Raw genomic sequence first — 19,408 nt, 5'->3', positions numbered from 1 at the left:
TTAGGCTTACTCAAGTGCATGTCATAATAGAAGCGTCAAGCCTAGTATGTATCAAATATCAAGATAAATATGCTAATAAAAATATTAAGGGGGGGCGACAGTGCTCAGTATAGGTATATAGAGCAGTCGTCGGGTTATCCGGAAGGTTCCCGGTTCGATTCCTGCTCCTCCCGGGGGCAGCGTGTCGAAGTGTCCTTGAGCAAGACACTTAACCCCTAACTGCTCCCGATGAGCAGGTTGGCACCTTGCATGGTCACCTCCGCCGTCGGTGTGTGAATGTGTGAGTGAATGGGTAAAATGTGAGGAACAAATTGTAAAGCGCCTTGGATAAAAGCTGCTATATACAAATGCAGCCATTTACTATTAAAATCCACTGTCACCCACTCTCTCTCTCTCTCTCTTTTTGACAAAAGGTAGGCTCAGGATGACGTAGTCAATTGGTTTTGGTTTTTAAGTGTTTTGTATTATCAACGCACCTGTAACACTATACATGACATAAAACCATGGGCGGCGGGTGTATAAGGCTGGGGCAGGCTGTGTCTTCCCAGACCAGTCGACACATTATTTTTATTTATTAAAAAAAAAAAAAAAAAAAAAAGGGGGGTTTTTAGCCTTTATTTTTTCCCCTGTGTACCTGTGTGTGTGGGGGGGGGCTGGGGTCCGTCAATGGATAGGTGTGGTGACACTTAACATTCCAGATGGCCTGAATACACTGAAGACTGGCAGGAGCCCCCACCCACCCCCACCCACCCCCACTTCAAAACATGGTTAAAAAAGAACTTGTCAACAACATCCCTGCAGAACACCATATGCTTGCCTGTACCTAATATGTAGAATTATTGTTTGTTTGTACATTGTCTGTACATGTCTGATGTAAATATTTAGCATTTATATATAAATAATATTGGGCATACTGCAGAATTAGGCAGCCTGTCTGTGTGTGTGTGTGGGGGGGGGGGTCGCCCCGACGGAGGTGTCAATGGGTAGGTGTGGTGACACAGTTGACATTCCAGACCGCAATGCATCCAGTACTGTCTGTACCAATCACATCGCACGCACCGTTTGTATAAACATTATACAAACATTATAAACATAATTTAGCTGCTGCTGATGCATAATGAATGAATGGTGAGTTGTTTAAAATGACAACATACATGTGTTAATTATTTGATTTGATTGATCCGAGAGACCGAGAGAGATTGCTCCAGAGCATCTCAGAGCATTACATTTTCAACTCGACCTATTAACGTGAACTGCGAACCACAAAGCACCGCCGCCACTGTTGAAATGTATATACTATATATGCGCAGGCTGCTGGCTAGTGTGTGTCTTGTGCTGCAGCCGGCTCGCTGGCCGAGGTGTCAACGACGAAGGTGTCAATCTGTGGCAGCGTTTAACATTCCAGGTATACAGGCAGTAACCAATCACGCATAGGCTCAGGTTAAATAATGTGGCCAATCACATCATTCACATGATCATCCTGAATCTGATCCCGCAGGCAGAGTAAAGCAAACATCTGTGTTCTGAATTTCAGCCCGCCGATCGCTTTGTAGAGAAGCGAGGAGGCATAACTAGCGATCACCTGAGGCTCTATGTTGTTTTATCTTGGCAAACAAGGGCTTGCTCTAAGAGGACATGATGAGAGTCCGAGTTCATCAAATCGTGGAAACTTTTTAGAGCTACTGTATGTACATTGTTTTCAAAGCATGATGAGATCTAAATTATGAAAAACTTTCACTTCATTGCAACTTGTGATTCAATTCTCACCAAGACGAAACGTCGCATTTATCTGCATTAAGGTAAGACAATGGTTCATATATTATTGGATGCCTTCATTTGAACACTTAATTTGCACTATATATAAATGAGTGGGGCTCGCTGTAGTATAGCCTAGTAGTGTGTGTGTATATGAAATCAGAACCTGGACAGTTTGCGTGAAACCAAAAATAAAAGGTCAAATTTTTCTGTATTGGCGTTCCCAATACAGCCTACCTAGACAATAAGCCCATCCGCCGCCTATGCATAAATCAACATCTTTGGAGAACACGCTCGTCAGCTAATTAATAATGCAACATGGCCTGTCCATTCACTACTGAAACATGTAAGAAGTAAACAGGCAGCCAATAAAATATAATACCAAAGATCCACGTCAGTAAACATGGAGCCTCTGGTAATTCTAATGGAGTGTGCAGCATGAGCAAAGATGAGTCAAGAAGGAATAATAGCTGCCAAATATAAAACATATTCTCTGTGCTGAGATCCAAAGGACACAAACAAATGATTCATTTTTCTTACCTGAGGATATACTGACTCATTTTACAGGCAACCGCCCCCATGAGATTAAAGACACGTCGATTGAGAATATGTTTGATGTATAATATTGTATTGTATGTATATATATAGACATGTTCGCTGTATACAAACATACCATGTTTGAGTCAATCAGCATTTGATTGATTGATTGATATTTTTTATTTTTGTGTCTTACATACAGATGTATGCCCAGCCCATATGGGTTTACAAGACACATAAACAGTAAGTGATCATATAGACCAAGCTGGCCACAAAAAATAAAACATAATAACAAGCTGTAAACAATGTACTTCACAGAAACAAGAGGAATTTATATCAAATTATATAGGATATAATGTGCTTTCCCCAAAAATCCTGCAAAACTAAAAATCTCCTCCTCAAAAAGAATAACTCAACATACAACTCTCACACTGCCAAAACAAATCCGGATTTATGAATAGAACTTTCTCAAATAAAACCCTTCTCAAGTCGGTGTACAAGGGGCAGTAAAATAGAAAATGATATTCATCCTGACCTGACCTCCACCACTCCCAGATAACAGAGAACACACAACCGCTCCTCCTCAGGTTTACCTTGGAATCTACCCACTTCCACAACCAATGGCAGGGTGCCAGGGGCACACAGAGACCCCCGTCCTCTCTTTAAATTTAACATTACATAAGGTTCAGTAAAATAATCATCTTTAATTTCAACATATTTTCTAAGTTTTGTTTTCTTCCATATCTCCAACTTCCACTTATCCTGATTAATTGTTGATAATTTTGGTTTAATTATATTAACCTTACACTTTTAAAAAGCACAGTACTCATTATTCAACATTTCTGTAAATGTGTCAGTTTGGCTAATTCGTAACTGTAGTCCTTTTGGCAAGATGTTATAAGACCATACACCTAAAACAAAAGCATTAAAAGTAAAACACAATATTTACAACACAATCCAAAATAATAGTAAAAGCAATAACAAAAAATACACAATGAACTGATTAAAAGTGATCACATGTTTCATTGGTTAAGCCAGGTCCTGAGTTTTTTTGTAAAGGTGTGGTAGGTAGCACAGTATCGTATTTCTGTTGGTAGGATGTTCCAAAACTGAGTGGCTCTGACTGCAAAACAGGACTGACTGAAGGAGCTGGACCTAAACGGCACAGTACAGTCCCCTCTCTGGGTAGATCTTGTGGACCTATTATGAGATGTTTTTAGTTTGACAAAAGTACTGAGAGGTGGAGGGGCCTGGCCATTTAAAATCGTGAACAGTAGGCAGGCTGCAGGCATCAGTGTGTTTTGTCAGGTTTTCCCAGCTGAGGATTCTGTACTTGCTGAGGATGTGACAGTGGTGGTAAGTATATGGTTTTCGGTCGAGCACCTTGAGAGCCTGCTTATACAGAGAGAGAATGGGTTTGTGCTTTTTGCATGGGTTCAGCTAGTCATATACATGAGATGGGAAATGATCATTGCGTTCATATAGAGAAGGGCAGCAGTAGATATTAAACAGATCCTCATGAATCAGACATTTCACAAGTTATATTTGGCAGTGTGCGTTACTCTTTTTACCTGCTTTTTGAAAGAGAATGTAGAGTCGAGGATAATACCAAGATATTTAAATTGAGAGACTACTTGAATTGGCTCTCCAGCAACACTGCAGATTATTCATAAAAATCCTACTTAAATCAGCAGAAGAAGAAATCATGGACATCTCTCTTGACCAGGGATGACCGTGTGCTCGGTAAGATCTTTTTAAGTCACCCTATCAAGTTTTCAAGTTTCAAGTTTCTTTAATAGTTGTCATACAGAAGTACAGAATACTTTCATACACAGTCACAGTGTTCGGTATAGACATATGTACAATGTTCTGAGTTACCATATAATATACAATACTATGCAGTGTACTAATGTACAGTACTATATAGTGCAAAGCAGAAATGGGATGAGGTACAATTTAGGTACAATTTACAGTAAGGTGTACGAGTTGTAGTGCAATCCTTCATCAATACATATAAAGTGTGGGGAGTGGGTGCTACAGTGTGTTTGTTTAAAGTGGGTGTGTGCTATAAAGTGTGTGGAGTGGGTGCTACAGTGTGTTTGTTTAAAGTGAGTGTGTGCGTGTGGATGTGTGTGCTATGTGCGTTTGGTGGTTGTTGTTGTGTAGTGTTCATTGTTCGTTTAGCAGCCTGATGGCCTGGGGATAGAAGCTTCTTCTGAGTCTTTCTGTGCTTGCCTTGAGACTCCGGTATCGCTTGCCTGACCGCAGCAGTTCAAAGAGGCAGTTGTTCGGGTGACTGGAGTCTTTAATGATTCTCTTAGCCTTGCCCTTGCAACGCTTGTTGTAAATGTTCTGGAGGGTGGGGAGCCCCCCTCCAATTGTGCGTTCGGCTGAACGTGTCACTCTTTGTAGTCTGCTTTGGTCTTGTGCAGTGCTATTCCCAAACCAGGAGGTGATGTTGCCAGTCAAGATGCTCTCTATTGTACATGAATAGAAGTTCTTAAGGATCTTCTGACTGACTTGGAACTTCCTTAGGCGCCTGAGGAAGTAGAGGCGTTGTCGTGCCTTCTTCACAACACTGTCAATGTGTGTGGTCCATGTCAAGTCCTCGGATATGTAGGCTCCGAGGTACTTAAAGCTGTTGACTCTCTCAACCGGTGCCCCGTCGATGCTGAGGGGGCTGTAGTCCTTGACCCCCGACCTCCTGAAGTCCACAATCATCTCCTTTGTTTTGCTGACGTTCAGGGAGAGGCTGTTTTCCTGGCACCATCCCGCCAGGACCTTGACCTCTTCCAGGTAGGCCCTCTCGTCGTTGGCAGAGATCAGGCCCACCACCACTGTGTCGTCAGCAAATTTGATGATTGTATTGCTACTCCGCTGAGCCACACAGTCGTGTGTGTACAGGGAGTAGAGGAGGGGACTCAGAACACAGCCCTGGGGGGCCCCTATGTTGAGGGTGATGGATGAGGAGGTGCAGTTGCCTGCTCTCACCACCTGGGGTCTGCCAGTCAGGAAGTCCAAGACCCACTATCATCTGGCAGCTGGACCAGGCGGTTCCATAACCTAACCATTTCACATTTTTGCTTGACCAAACATGAGTCCCAACCCAGCAATACCAACTGAGTCACGTGACTAAGTTGCCCCCTACCTGCGCAAACTGCTGCATCTAAAATAGTAAGACGGGGCTCTATGGCGAAACCATGACAATCCCCTGAGTACAAGTTGATGGTTGTGAGTGTGAGTCTTTCAACTTTTACATATCTAGCTTTGGCATGGATTGATCGTTTAGATCGCTAGCATGGCTAACAAATGCAAATATATTGTAGTCTGCCCCGTTGTTCTGACCAGGATTGCGTTCCTTTTGTCCCCTTGATGCGCGTGCACACTGAGTCTGATGTATACAGCGAACAGGTCTTTAGGAGAGCTTAGCAGTTTAGAGTTTAGAAGGGGCAGGTGGGGGTATTGATGGGGGGGGGTCTTAAAGGGGAACAACACTCTCCATGTCCTAGGAAGGTTCAGTCAATATGTGTGAACAAGATCTGCTCTTTCACAAAGCCAGAAAACAGAGAAGTAAGACTCAAAAGACAGCGTCAAGCTGCTCCATATGGACAATGAATGGAAGACTGGGTTTGTGGACCAACAAAATGTTTTAGTTTTTAATCCCAACTGAGTTTAATCCTATAGTAGTGTTATGTTGTGTTTTATTAGGATCCCCATTAGCTGTCAAATTAATGACCGCTAGGACCTCACAAGAAAGGAATACAACAGAATACAAATACAGAATGTAATTAGCAAAAAAATGAAAACAAAAAAAATATAAAGAAAGCATAAAGGAAATTGATAAGCAAAAGGTTATATTGAATGGTTGTATTCATTCACATTACCCCACAAAAACTCACATCTAAAAGGGTAACTGAAATTGATAAAGAAAAAGAAAAAAGAAAAAAATACAATAAAATTAAAACATTGAATTGTTAATAACATCATACTACATCAGTCTCATTTACATCGTTTACCTTAATATCTTTTTAAAACAATATTTATTCTTTACTTACCTTGTGGATACTGGTAGCTTGTTCCAGTTGATATGGCTCAATAGCCTCTATACAGTAGGCCTACTGTCTTTTTTCAATAGTACAGTAGCTTCAAACTTTATACCTAATCACAAATGTAAGTTTTAGCATTCTAGTTTTGGGAGAGTTGTTCGTGTTCACTAATATCGTTGTACCGCCTTGAGACCATAGGAAGAACATATGAATTCTTAAATTGGGCGTATCTCCCCTTTAAGTTTGGTTGGGCAGATGGTTTCAATTGTACGTCATTAAATGCACTAACAAATCAATAAAACGTATGTGGTCCTGAGCGAGAGTGAAAGACGGAACCTTCTTCTTGAAGCTTGACGTGACACTACTCATCCCACAAACCTGTGCCTGCGGTGGACGTGTGAGTATCTTTGTTTACATTTAGAAAGATGAGAAACAACTGTAGTCAAAGGTCTTGGAACTTTGGAACCCGTCTGACTCAAAGGACTGGCTTGTGCTTTAAGGTCCCTCTGTTCTTGACAAATCTTCAATTTCAATTTCAATTCATTTATTTAAAAATAGGGACAATGCACTATTGTTGTGCACTCATGAATGAAATAAATGAATGAAATAAATGTGCACTCATGAACATTTATATGTAAAAAATACCAGATTGTAGCTATAAGCTCATTTCCATCTGTAGTCCCTTTGCAGGTTGATGTGAACACAAAACATGCAAAGAACATGCAATACAAAGACAATAAACAATGTACATAATCATGTGGTACAAAGACCACATGCTCGACAAAATAAACAACAAAAACATAAACAAAAGTACATAACCTTATTACAACAAAACTCTGACATGACAATAGTCACAGGACTAATTGACACACAAACAATTAACACTGTATGGTGACTGCTCTTAAAACAAATGTGTATGTTATCATGTACAGTAGGCAATATTGCCTTCTCCTCTTCTGGATCTCTCTCTCCCAGGACTGAACCTGGATCAGCAGCAACACCCCGTGTCCGGCCTGCCGGCTCTGACTAACTCGTGCGACAGCTTGAAGTTCAATCTGCTAGAACCGACCAAATGTCCGCAGCTCCAGGGGTCCCGGGCGAGGGACCCAATACAAAGAAAGAGAAACCCCCTCCTCGCACTACAGGTGTGAGGGCTGCGGGTGTTTTTCGGTCACCAGCTAATAATAGGGACTCTTTAAGTTATTCGAAACGAATAACCACACTGAATAAAGAGGTATGAAGACAAAACGGAAATAAGCCACAAAGGCACCTCCTAAAATATAAGTTTATATAAAGAACTCAAATATGTAGAAAAATAATAAACCTCCACTGAGGGAGTTTATGGGTTGTAGTGGACTAATGACGGGCCATATAAAACAAAAGTAAACTGTCATGAAGAGAAACACACAACAATAAAAGGCTCAGCTTCTAGAAACCAACGCAGCTAACCCTGTGAGATCAAACGTACTAACAGACTCAGGTACCATTAGGCACAGCTGCACTGAATCAGGTGCAATCACGCCCACACTGTAAAAAAGAAAGAAAAAAAAATTCACAGGAAATTCACTGTATTATTTTACAGATTACCTTTGTTTTTCTACTTTAAGTCTAAATACCATATAAATACACTAAATTACCTTTTATCAAAATATTAACCATTAAATAAAGGTTGTAATCTGTTAATGTATTTGATTTTACTGTAATTTGACAGTAACTATTTGGAAACCATTGATGCCAAACATTTACCGTTTTCTTGCAGCTTTTTTTCTTACAGTGCACACACCTGCCACACTAAGGGGCAATTAACCAGTGATTGACGGCTGTCCATCAAAGCAATAAATCCACAGAATCCAGTAATTGACAGCTGTCAACCACAGGACCACCAAACAAAGTAAAACAGGTCCGCTTTAGAATAACACACAACTTAATTCAAGGAGATGACTTTGTCGTTTTACCACAAGGGAACTTTTGTGTTACTTCCGCCTCACATTCACCCATTCACAGGCGGTTAGGGGTTAAATATCTAACTCAAGGACATGTCGACATGCTGCAGAGAGGACCCGGAATCAAACCGGGAACCTTCTGATTACCAGACGACCGCTCTACCTCTTGAGCCACTGTCGCCCCCATGTTATAGTATACAGTATAATATATGATATATATATAGTCTGGTAAGAAATGTGAGCAAGAAAACCCAACCCCAACTTTATAAAAATCCACTTGTAGTCTAATCATTACTCTAATGCCTTGTCTCCACTAGCCAGGGTTTAGCTGTGCTGTGGCCTTGTCTCCACTAGCCAGGGTTTAGCCGTGCTGTGGCCTTGTCTCCACTAGCCAGGGTTTAGCTGTGCTGTGGCCTTGTCTCCACTAGTCAGGGTTTTGCCGCGCTCTGGCCTTGTCTCCACTAGCCAGGGTGTTGGAGCCAGATTCAGCCCTTATTATTTATTTAGTTAAATATATGAAGCAATATTGTTTGGAAAACGATTGGAAATTAACTTGATTGATAACATCTTTTATTTGTTATGATTTGGATGCGTGTTGCTTCGACAACGTGGAGGCGTGTCTGGTCCAGCCCATTTTGAACCGGTGATTACAGCACCTTAGTTGTGAACTCATTTATCAATGGGACTGGTGCGCTAGTAAAACACGACACTGGAATGCAAGGCACGCAGCCCAGACGGTTTTTGACCGTCGCAAGCGCTATGGATTTGGAACTTTAGAAATTGGAAACAGGACACCATGCAACGGGAATAAGCCAGCACACCTCCACGTCGTCTGGTAAGAACCCATCCACGCTAAACAAAGCTTCAAGTAAATGACAATAAATACCCTTTTCTATAAACCAAACAAATTCATCTCTGTTGTTTTCTTACGGAAAAGCGCATGCACACGTCAACCAAGGCTGTGGACTCCACACAGGGTTTAGCTGTGCTCTGTCCTTGTCTCCACTAGCCAGGGTTTAGCTGTGCTCTGTCCTTGTCTCCACTAGTCAGGGTTTAGCTACTGTATGCTGTGGCCTTGTCTCCACTAGTCAGGGTTTAGCTGTGCTGTGGCCTTGTCTCCACTAGCCAGGGTTTAGCTACTGTATGCTGTGGCCTTGTCTCCACTAGCCAGGGTTTAGCCGTGCTGTGGCCTTTTCTCCACTAGTCAGGGTTTTGCCGCGCTCTGGCCTTGTCTCCACTAGCCAGGGTTTAGCCGTGCTGTGGCCTGTCTGGTCTCCACTAGCCAGGGTTTAGCCGTGCTGTGGCCTTGTCTCCACTAGCCAGGGTTTAGCCGTGCTGTGGCCTTGTCTCCACTAGCCAGGGTTTAGCCATGCTGTGGCCTGTCTGTTCTCCACTAGCCAGGGTTTAGCCATGCTGTGGCCTTGTCTCCACTAGCCAGGGTTTAGCTACTGTATGCTGTGGCCTTGTCTCCACTAGCCAGGGTTTAGCTACTGTATGCTGTGGCCTTGTCTCCACTAGCCAGAGTTTAGCTGTGCTGTGGCCTGTCTGGTCTCCACTAGCCAGGGTTTAGCTACTGTATGCTGTGGCCTTGTCTCCACTAGCCAGGGTTTAGCCGTGCTGTGGCCTGTCTGGTCTCCACTAGCCAGAGTTTAGCTGTGCTGTGGCCTGTCTGGTCTCCACTAGCCAGGGTTTAGCCATGCTGTGGCCTGTCTGGCAGACAGTGAGCGTCTTCTTTGTCTTTAGAACTTGATCAAACCTGGCTGGACTCTGGCTGAGACAACCACCTTTCACAACCTAGCCAGACCTGGCTGAGACAACCACCTTTCACAACCTAGCCAGACCTGGCTGAGACAACCACCTTTCACAACCTAGATAGACCTGGCTGAGACAACCACCTTTCACAACCTAGACAGACCTGGCTGAGACAACCACCTTTCACAACCTAGACAGACCTGGCTGAGACAGACATCTTTCACAACCTAGCCAGACCTGGCTGAGACAGACATCTTTCACAACCTGGCCAGACCTGGCTGGGACATCATGGTTTAGCTTGTGGACCATAGTTGTTGATTGAATTTTGAAAGGTCTTCTAGCAACTGAAGAGTTTACATGAAACGCAATGACACAAACCCAACCATACCATAACCATACCATGCTAGACCATGGCTAGCCCCAGCCAGGCTGAACATAGCTAATGGAGACACAAACCCAACCATACCATACTGTTACAAAGGGTCAGATTAAACCGAATATATATATTTATTGCTTGAGATCCCATGTATAATATTTGTATATCGTCTGATATCCCTTGTATATTCTTTGTACATATACACGGAATATCCCTTTACCTAGGTACAGGCCAGACCATAATATTCGTTCTCCTATTGGACAGCGACCCCCTAGGCGCCACGGCCATACCCCCAATGTCTAGTTCAAAGTCACTGCTAAGACATGTCTCAACATGCCCAGGTTTGCGCAGTAATACGAGACAGAAATGAGGTTGGCACTAGATTATTCATCTTACGTATAAATACGTTGCAGGTGGATACAGCAGTTAGTTACCCTCAAACGAGTTAACCCAACAAGTTGAAGCCTTCACCACGATACAACGTGCTGTGAAGTGGACTATTTTGCGTCTAAATAGAGCACTTAGAACCGCGTGCGAATAGGATAGTAAAAGTGTCAGAGCTTAGTGAAATAACGTCAAGTTCGACCTAGTTAAATGTGAAGTACCGTGCACAGGAGAATCTACACCGGTGAATGCAGAGCCTTTTCCGGCTGGATTATTATTGCTTTGGTACCGTGGCTGCTGGAGCAGAGAACCGTCTACCCCGCTGCTGTGTGGGATTTACCCGTGAGGAGCATCACTCGAGCCCGTCTCTAGGAAGAGGCTGGCTGGCTTTCATCCATGCTGTCCCGCATACTTGGATTATAGCTGCTGCTTTTGTCTGCCGATCGAGGGGAGTATATGTACCGCCTCCCGTAGCTGGAGTTTATTGATTCCTCGTTGATCCAGACTTTTGCTCCCGAACATTCCTCTCCCCTGCTGGCTTACAACCGGAGGGAACCCCCTTAGTATCTCCAGCTGACCTACGAGTGTACCTTATATAATTCTTATGCTACAGGTGGTATTAATTATCCCCTTCGTAATATGCTCATGGACTTACGCTCTTGACCTATTCATGCACATTCTTCGCCTTACAAGCGCGACCCTAATTCTCAATACTGTAATATAATATTGCTGCTCTTCTAATAAATATTCCAAACAGGACTTTCTTTGTTAAGCCGTGTTATTGTGTGGGTGTTCATCACATATACCTGTGTACTGTATGGCCAGTAGTAAAGTACATAACTCAGTAGTGGTTTAATGATACCATACTTATCAATACAGTCAGGGAATTGTACCCCTCAGTTACACATACCATGCTAGACCATGGCTAGCCCCAGCCAGGCTGAACATAGCTAACGGAGACACGGCTGATATGTTTACTCTTCAGTTCTTGATAGGGTTGCTGTGGAGGTAGATGGCCGTTTCCTTGGTAGCATACAAGTTCAAGTTTCAAGTTTCTTTATTAGTTTATTATTAAAAATACAGAATACTTTTATATGAAATGCTTTTTTCTGCTTTGCTCCTGAGAGTGTGCTAGATAAAAATAGATAAAGTATAAAATAGAGTACAGTATCTGATGGAAATTCAGCTGATAGCGGAAGGAAGCATTTTAACTACAAATTGGATTCTCCTGGGTGAGGTTTCTTGGATCTCATACCAGACTATAATATATTATGTAGGCGTGCTTGTTGTGTGATTACATGTTCAGCAAGCTGACAAGGACATATGTGGAATTTTCTAACAATATTTCACAATGTGAACAAGGAGAGGAGACACCCGAGCGTACAATGTGTATATATATATATATATGCAAATACATAAATACATACAACATCACTCTGAAAACGGATTCAACGCAAGCCATTTCGTTTTCATATATAGATCCTTGTCTCTTAACAGTGCTTACAATCAGCAGTCCAACGCAGTGTGTGTGTGTGAGTGAGTGAGTGAGTGAGTGAGTGAGTGAGTGAGTGAGTGAGTGAGTGAGTGAGTGAGTGAGTGAGTGAGTGAGTGAGTGAGTGAGTGAGTGAGTGAGTGAGTGAGTGAGTGAGTGAGTGAGTGAGTGAGTTTGTGAGTGAGTGAGTGAGTGAGTGAGTGAGTGAGTGAGTGAGTGAGTGAGTGAGTGAGTGAGTGTGTTTGTGAGTGAGTGAGTGAGTGAGTGAGTGAGTGAGTGAGTGAGTGAGTGAGTGAGTGAGTGAGTGAGTGAGTGAGTGAGTGAGTGAGTGAGTGAGTGAGTGAGTGAGTGAGTGAGTGAGTGAGTGAGTGAGTGAGTGAGTGAGTGTGTGAGTGAGTGAGTGAGTGAGTGAGTGAGTGAGTGAGTGAGTGAGTGAGTGAGTGAGTGAGTGAGTGAGTGAGTGAGTGAGTGAGTGAGTGAGTGAGTGAGTGAGTGAGTGAGGTAGCAGTTCCCTATAAGACAAGGTATTTTCTCATCGACATTACATTTCGTGGAGCTGTAGTTCTTTACGTCGATTTAGAATGTAAAAGAAAAACAATAACAATAAGACAAAAAAGACAAAACTAAAATGCATAATAGGAGGAGACGGAGGGGCTATGAAGACAAATAGATATTATTAACAGCAGATGATCACCGTGGTGCACTGGAAGGTGTGCCGGAGCGCTCTCTGGGGGCAGAATCACATCCATTATACATGAACTTGTTAGAAGCACTCCATCCCATCTCACCACAAAGCAGACCATAATGAGTGTGAGGCAGGGCAGCACAGAACAATGCCCGCCGCTGTGCTCATGCACACACACATTTTCCATCTTTTAATTACCTCCCGCCTATTCAATAACACATACTTAAAGGCTTACACGATCCAGAGGTTCGCCAGGTTTGAGGGCATGAATAAAAGTACACTTACGACTGACCTCTAAATGTTACATCTTTATTTACACGCTTTGCGAGTAGGATTATGGAGCAAATTACGCTGCTTTTCATCCGTCCCTTGGGGGGTTTGTTTCCGAAGAAGCCTGGTGTGGCAGACTGGCTTTGAGCAGCGCTGACAACGTGTCTCTTTTCAACAGGAAAGCCTAGTTTAAAACGAGTTTGCACTGCACATTAAAGAGGAGAGTCCCAGTAAAACCCAGTTTGGACTGCAATGAAAAGGAACTGCCTCTCAATAAGAATCCGCATGGGGTCCGTTTCCACTGCTATGCAGACGATACACAGGTCTACATCTCCTCCAAACCCCACCACTGCCCTTCCCCCCACCTCCTTCACCACCTGTCTTGAGGACATCAGGAGCTGGATGAGCAGAAACTTCTTGAAGTTAAATGGCAGCAAAACTGAGGCCCTGCTCATCGGCTCCAAATCCACCCTCAACCTTCCGAACATCACCATCGACGGCTTCCCTGTACCCTTCTCCCCACAAGTTAAAAGCCTCGGTGTCATTCTGGACGGCTCCCTCTCCTTTGCGCCACACATCAAAAACATCACCTGGACTGATTGCGTTCACCTCCGTAATATCTCCAGACTCCGCCCATCTCTGTCCCAATCAAACACTGAAACCCTGGTCCACTCATTCGTCACATCCCGGATCGACTACTGTAACGCTCTCCTCCTTCCCATCAAACTCCTCAACAGACTCCAAATTATCCAAAACTCTGCTGTCAGGATCATCACCCGCACCATCTCATCACCCCCGTCCTCATTCAACTACACTGGCTCCCTGTGCACTACCGGGTCGACTACAAAAACCTCCTACTCACCTTCAAAGCCCTCCACAATCTAGCCCCCATCTACATCACTGACCTCCTCCAGGAATACACCCCCTCCCGCACCCTCCGCTCAGCCTCTGCTGGACTCCTATCCATCCCCAGCTCACGCCTCAGCACCATGGGTGCTCGAGCGTTCAGCTGCTCGGCTCCCAGACTCTGGAACTCCCTGCCCCCACACGTCAGACAGTCTGACTCCCTATCATCATTTAAATCACAACTAAAAAACCCATCTGTTTAAACTTGCATTATTCCCTGTAACCTGTGTCACTGTTCTATACCCCCTGCAGTTTTTTTTTTTACTTCACTGTTTTATACTTCCTGTTGTTTGTTTAGTTTTTTACCTCGACTTTTAACTGTCTTGCTTTGTTTTGATGATCTGTAAGGTGACCTTGGGTGTTGTGAAAGGCGCCCCCAAATAAAATGTATTATTATTATTATTATTATTATTATTATTATTATTATTATTATTATTATTAGAACCAGAACCTGAGTGAGCTTCTGTCACCAGAGAGCAGAACTAAAGTGAGCTTCTGTCACCAGAGAGCAGAACTAAAGTGAGCTTCTGTCACCAGAGAGCAGAACTAAAGTGAGCTTCTGTGGCCAGAGAGCAGAACTAAAGTGAGCTTCTGTCACCAGAGAGCAGAACTAAAGTGAGCTTCTGTGGCCAGAGAGCAGAACTAAAGTGAGCTTCTGTCACCAGAGAGCAGAACTAAAGTGAGCTTCTGTCACCAGAGAGCAGAACTAAAGTGAGCTTCTGTGGCCAGAGAGCAGAACTAAAGTGAGCTTCTGTCACCAGAGAGCAGAACTAAAGTGAGCTTCTGTCACCAGAGAGCAGAACTAAAGTGAGCTTCTGTCATCAGAGAGCAGAACTAAAGTGAGCTTCTGTCGCCAGAGAGCAGAACTAAAGTGAGCTTCTGTCATCAGAGAGCAGAACTAAAGTGAGTTTCTGTGGCCAGAGAACAGAACTAAAGTGAGCTTCTGTCACCAGAGAGCAGAACTAAAGTGAGCTTCTGTCACCAGAGAGCAGAACTAAAGTGAGCTTCTGTCACCAGAGAGCAGAACTAAAGTGAGCTTCTGTGGCCAGAGAGCAGAACTAAAGTGAGCTTCTGTCACCAGAGAGCAGAACTGAAGTGAGCTTCTGTCATCAGAGAGCAGAACTAAAGTGAGCTTCTGTCACAAGAGAGCAGAACTAAAGTGAACTTCTGTCACCAGAGAGCAGAACTAAAGTGAGCTTCTGTCACCAGAGAGCAGAACTAAAGTGAACTTCTGTCACCAGAGAGCAGAACTAAAGTGAACTTCTGTCACCAGAGAGCAGAACTAAAGTGAGCTTCTGTCACCAGAGAGCAGAACTAAAGTGAGCTTCTGTCACCAGAGAGCAGAACTAAAGTGAGCTTCTGTCACCAGAGAGCAGAACTAAAGTGAGCTTCTGTGGCCAGAGAGCAGAACTAAAGTGAGCTTCTGTCACCAGATAGCAGAACTAAAGTGAGCTTCTGTCACCAGAGAGCAGAACTAAAGTGAGCTTCTGTCGCCAGAGAGCAGAACTAAAGTGAGCTTCTGTCGCCAGAGAGCAGAACTAAAGTGAGCTTCTGTCACCAGAGAGCAGAACTAAAGTGAGCTTCTGTCACCAGAGAGCAGAACTAAAGTGAGCTTCTGTCACCAGAGAGCAGAACTAAAGTGAGCTTCTGTCACCAGAGAGCAGAACTAAAGTGAGCTTCTGTGGTCAGAGAGCAGAACTAAAGTGAGCTTCTGTCACCAGAGAGCAGAACTAAAGTGAGCTTCTGTGGTCAGAGAGCAGAACTAAAGTTAGCTTCTGTCGCCAGAGAGCAGAACTAAAGTGAGCTTCTGTGGCCAGAGAGCAGAACTAAAGTGAGCTTCTGTCACCAGAGAGCAGAACTAAAGTGAGCTTCTGTCACCAGAGAGCAGAACTAAAGTGAGCTTCTGTCACCAGAGAGCAGAACTAAAGTGAGCTTCTGTCAGCAGAGAGCAGAACTAAAGTGAGCTTCTGTCACCAGAGAGCAGAACTAAAGTGAGCTTCTGTCACCAGAGAGCAGAACTAAAGTGAGCTTCTGTCACCAGAGAGCAGAACTAAAGTGAGCTTCTGTCATCAGAGAGCAGAACTAAAGTGAGCTTCTGTCATCAGAGAGCAGAACTAAAGTGAGCTTCTGTCGCCAGAGAGCAGAACTAAAGTGAGCTTCTGTGGCCAGAGAGCAGAACTAAAGTGAGCTTCTGTGGCCAGAGAGCAGAACTAAAGTGAGCTTCTGTCACCAGAGAGCAGAACTAAAGTGAGCTTCTGTCATCAGAGAGCAGAACTAAATTGAGCTTCTGTGGCCAGAGAGCAGAACTAAAGTGAGCTTCTGTCACCAGAGAGCAGAACTAAAGTGAGCTTCTGTCACCAGAGAGCAGAACTAAAGTGAGCTTCTGTCACCAGAGAGCAGAACTAAAGTGAGCTTCTGTCACCAGAGAGCAGAACTAAAGTGAGCTTCTGTGGCCAGAGAGCAGAACTAAAGTGAGCTTCTGTCACCAGAGAGCAGAACTAAAGTGAGCTTCTGTGGCCAGAGAGCAGAACTAAAGTGAGCTTCTGTCACCAGAGAGCAGAACTAAAGTGAGATTCTGTCACCAGAGAGCAGAACTAAAGTGAGCTTCTGTAACCAGAGAGCAGAACTAAAGTGAGCTTCTGTCACCAGAGAGCAGAACTAAAGTGAGCTTCTGTCACCAGAGAGCAGAACTAAAGTGAGCTTCTGTCCCCAGAGAGCAGAACTAAAGTGAGCTTATGTCACCAGAGAGCAGAACTAAAGTGAGCTTCTGTCGCCAGAGAGCAGAACTAAAGTGAGCTTCTGTCACCAGAGAGCAGAACTAAAGTGAGCTTCTGTCACCAGAGAGCAGAACTAAAGTGAGCTTCTGTGGCCAGAGAGCAGAACTAAAGTGAGCTTCTGTCACCAGAGAGCAGAACTAAAGTGAGCTTCTGTCACCAGAGAGCAGAACTAAAGTGAGCTTCTGTCACCAGAGAGCAGAACTAAAGTGAGCTTCTGTCGCCAGAGAGCAGAACTAAAGTGAGCTTCTGTCACCAGAGAGCAGAACTAAAGTGAGCTTCTGTCACCAGAGAGCAGAACTAAAGTGAGCTTCTGTGGCCAGAGAGCAGAACTAAAGTGAGCTTCTGTCACCAGAGAGCAGAACTAAAGTGAGCTTCTGTCGCCAGAGAGCAGATGGCTGAGCTATCACTAGTCCTCCTCTCTCATCACTCTCCTCCCTCCCTCTGTGCTCTCTCTCCATCACAGCTTTCCTCTCTCTCTCTATCACAGCTTCCCTCTCTCTCTTTTTTTTGTTTTTACCAGCTGTGTTTTTATCGATATGAGTACCTTTCTGGCTTATCTAAGGCTTTTCTGTCTGAGGCTCTTCTGTCAGGTCAGGTGTCTCTCTCTCTCTCTCTCTCTCTCTCTCTCTCTCTCTCTCTCTCTCTCTCTCTCTCTCTCTCTCTCTCTCTCTCTCTCTCTCTCTCTCGCATGCCTGCTTTACCTAGTGCAACTTGAACGCAAGTTCAGTTTCTTGCAACTTACGTAGGCCTCGCTGCATTTGAGTGCCAAAATAGAAGCAGACAATTAAAACATTGTTCGGGATGAGTTGTCATGGCGACAGTTTTCATGGGCAACTTGTAGCCCTTTTTCACACGAAATAAATCGCCGGCTTCATGTTCTGTGAGGAAGGGTCGGACCAGCATTATGTACCACCTTCCAACCTGGTCATGAAGCCGGCAATAAGCTTCATAATAAGCATTACTTATGATATGCAAAAATGGAATCATGCAGAGGAATTTAATATATTTTCAATGATAATCACATTTACGACCAGGGGCGGACCTAGCACATTTGGTGCCCTAGGCAAACTTCACCCCTGGCACCCCAAGCTTCATCCCCCCCCCCCCTTACAAACAAGAACAAGAGCTAGGAAGAAATGCAAAGTGCACACTAAAGAATCAAAACAAAAAACGAATAAACAACTCAGCTAACAAACAATAATAATAATAACAAACAATAAAAGAACATGTGAAAATTTGCTTTAAAATTAAATGATATATTGTAAAATATGTTAATATGTGCAAAATAAACTAATAAATAAAAAGTACAAATTCACTGTCTCAAGAACTCTTTTTCTGCCCAGCAAAATAATTTATAATATTAATTATATATATTGTGGGGAACGGGAGCGCTGTTAATTGTTAACGTGTCCTTATTTCCCCCCGTTCTCCGCAGATGTCCGTGCGGACAGAGTGGTAGCATTTAGGTAGTTGTTTAGTTACTGACGGAACACACTTCACGCATTGCATGGCACGCCCATTAGTTGATTAGACCGTCTACCGTTGATTAGTAACCATCGGTAGTGTGATAGTAAAGGGTTAACCTTCTGTAGTGTGGCAGTGAAAGGGTTCACCTGCTGTTGTGTGGCAGTGAAAGGGTTAACCTTCTGTGTATTGTCACAGTGAAAGGGTTAACCATTTGGTAGTGCGGCAGTGAAAGGGTTAAGACTCCAAAACAGTATTCTAAAAGAAAATAATTATTCATATTTGTAATCTTCAAAAATAGCTATACACTGATATATACAAATACACAGTCTGGACCATGTTTAACAGCTGCTATATACAAATACACAGCATGGACCATGTTTAACAGCTGCTATATACAAATACACAGTCTGGACCATGTTTAACAGCTGATATATATAAATACACAGTCTGGACCATGTTTAACAGCTGATATATATAAATACACAGTCTGGACCATGTTTAACAGCTGATATATATAAATACACAGTCTGGACCATGTTTAACAGCTGATATATACAAATACACAGTCGGGACCATGTTTAACAGCTGATATATATAAATACACAGTCTGGACCATGTTTAACAGCTGATATATATAAATACACAGCATGGACCATGTTTAACAGCTGATATATACAAATACACAGTTGGGACCATGTTTAACAGCTGATATATACAAATACACAGCATGGACCATGTTTAACAGCTGATATATATAAATACACAGTCGGGACCATGTTTAACAGCTGATATATACAAATACACAGTCTGGACCATGTTTAACAGCTGATATATACAAATACACAGTCGGGACCATGTTTAACAGCTGATATATATAAATACACAGTCGGGACCATGTTTAACAGCTGATATACACAAATACACAGTCGGGACCATGTTTAACAGCTGATATATACAAATACACAGTCGGGACCATGTTTAACAGCTGATATATACAAATACACAGTCGGGACCATGT

The sequence above is a fragment of the Notolepis coatsorum genome (assembly GCF_963971535.1).
Source record: "Notolepis coatsorum genome assembly, chromosome: 2".
In the NCBI taxonomy this organism is placed as follows: Eukaryota; Metazoa; Chordata; class Actinopteri; order Aulopiformes; family Paralepididae; genus Notolepis; species Notolepis coatsorum.
Note: the sequence above shows the minus strand (reverse complement) of the source record.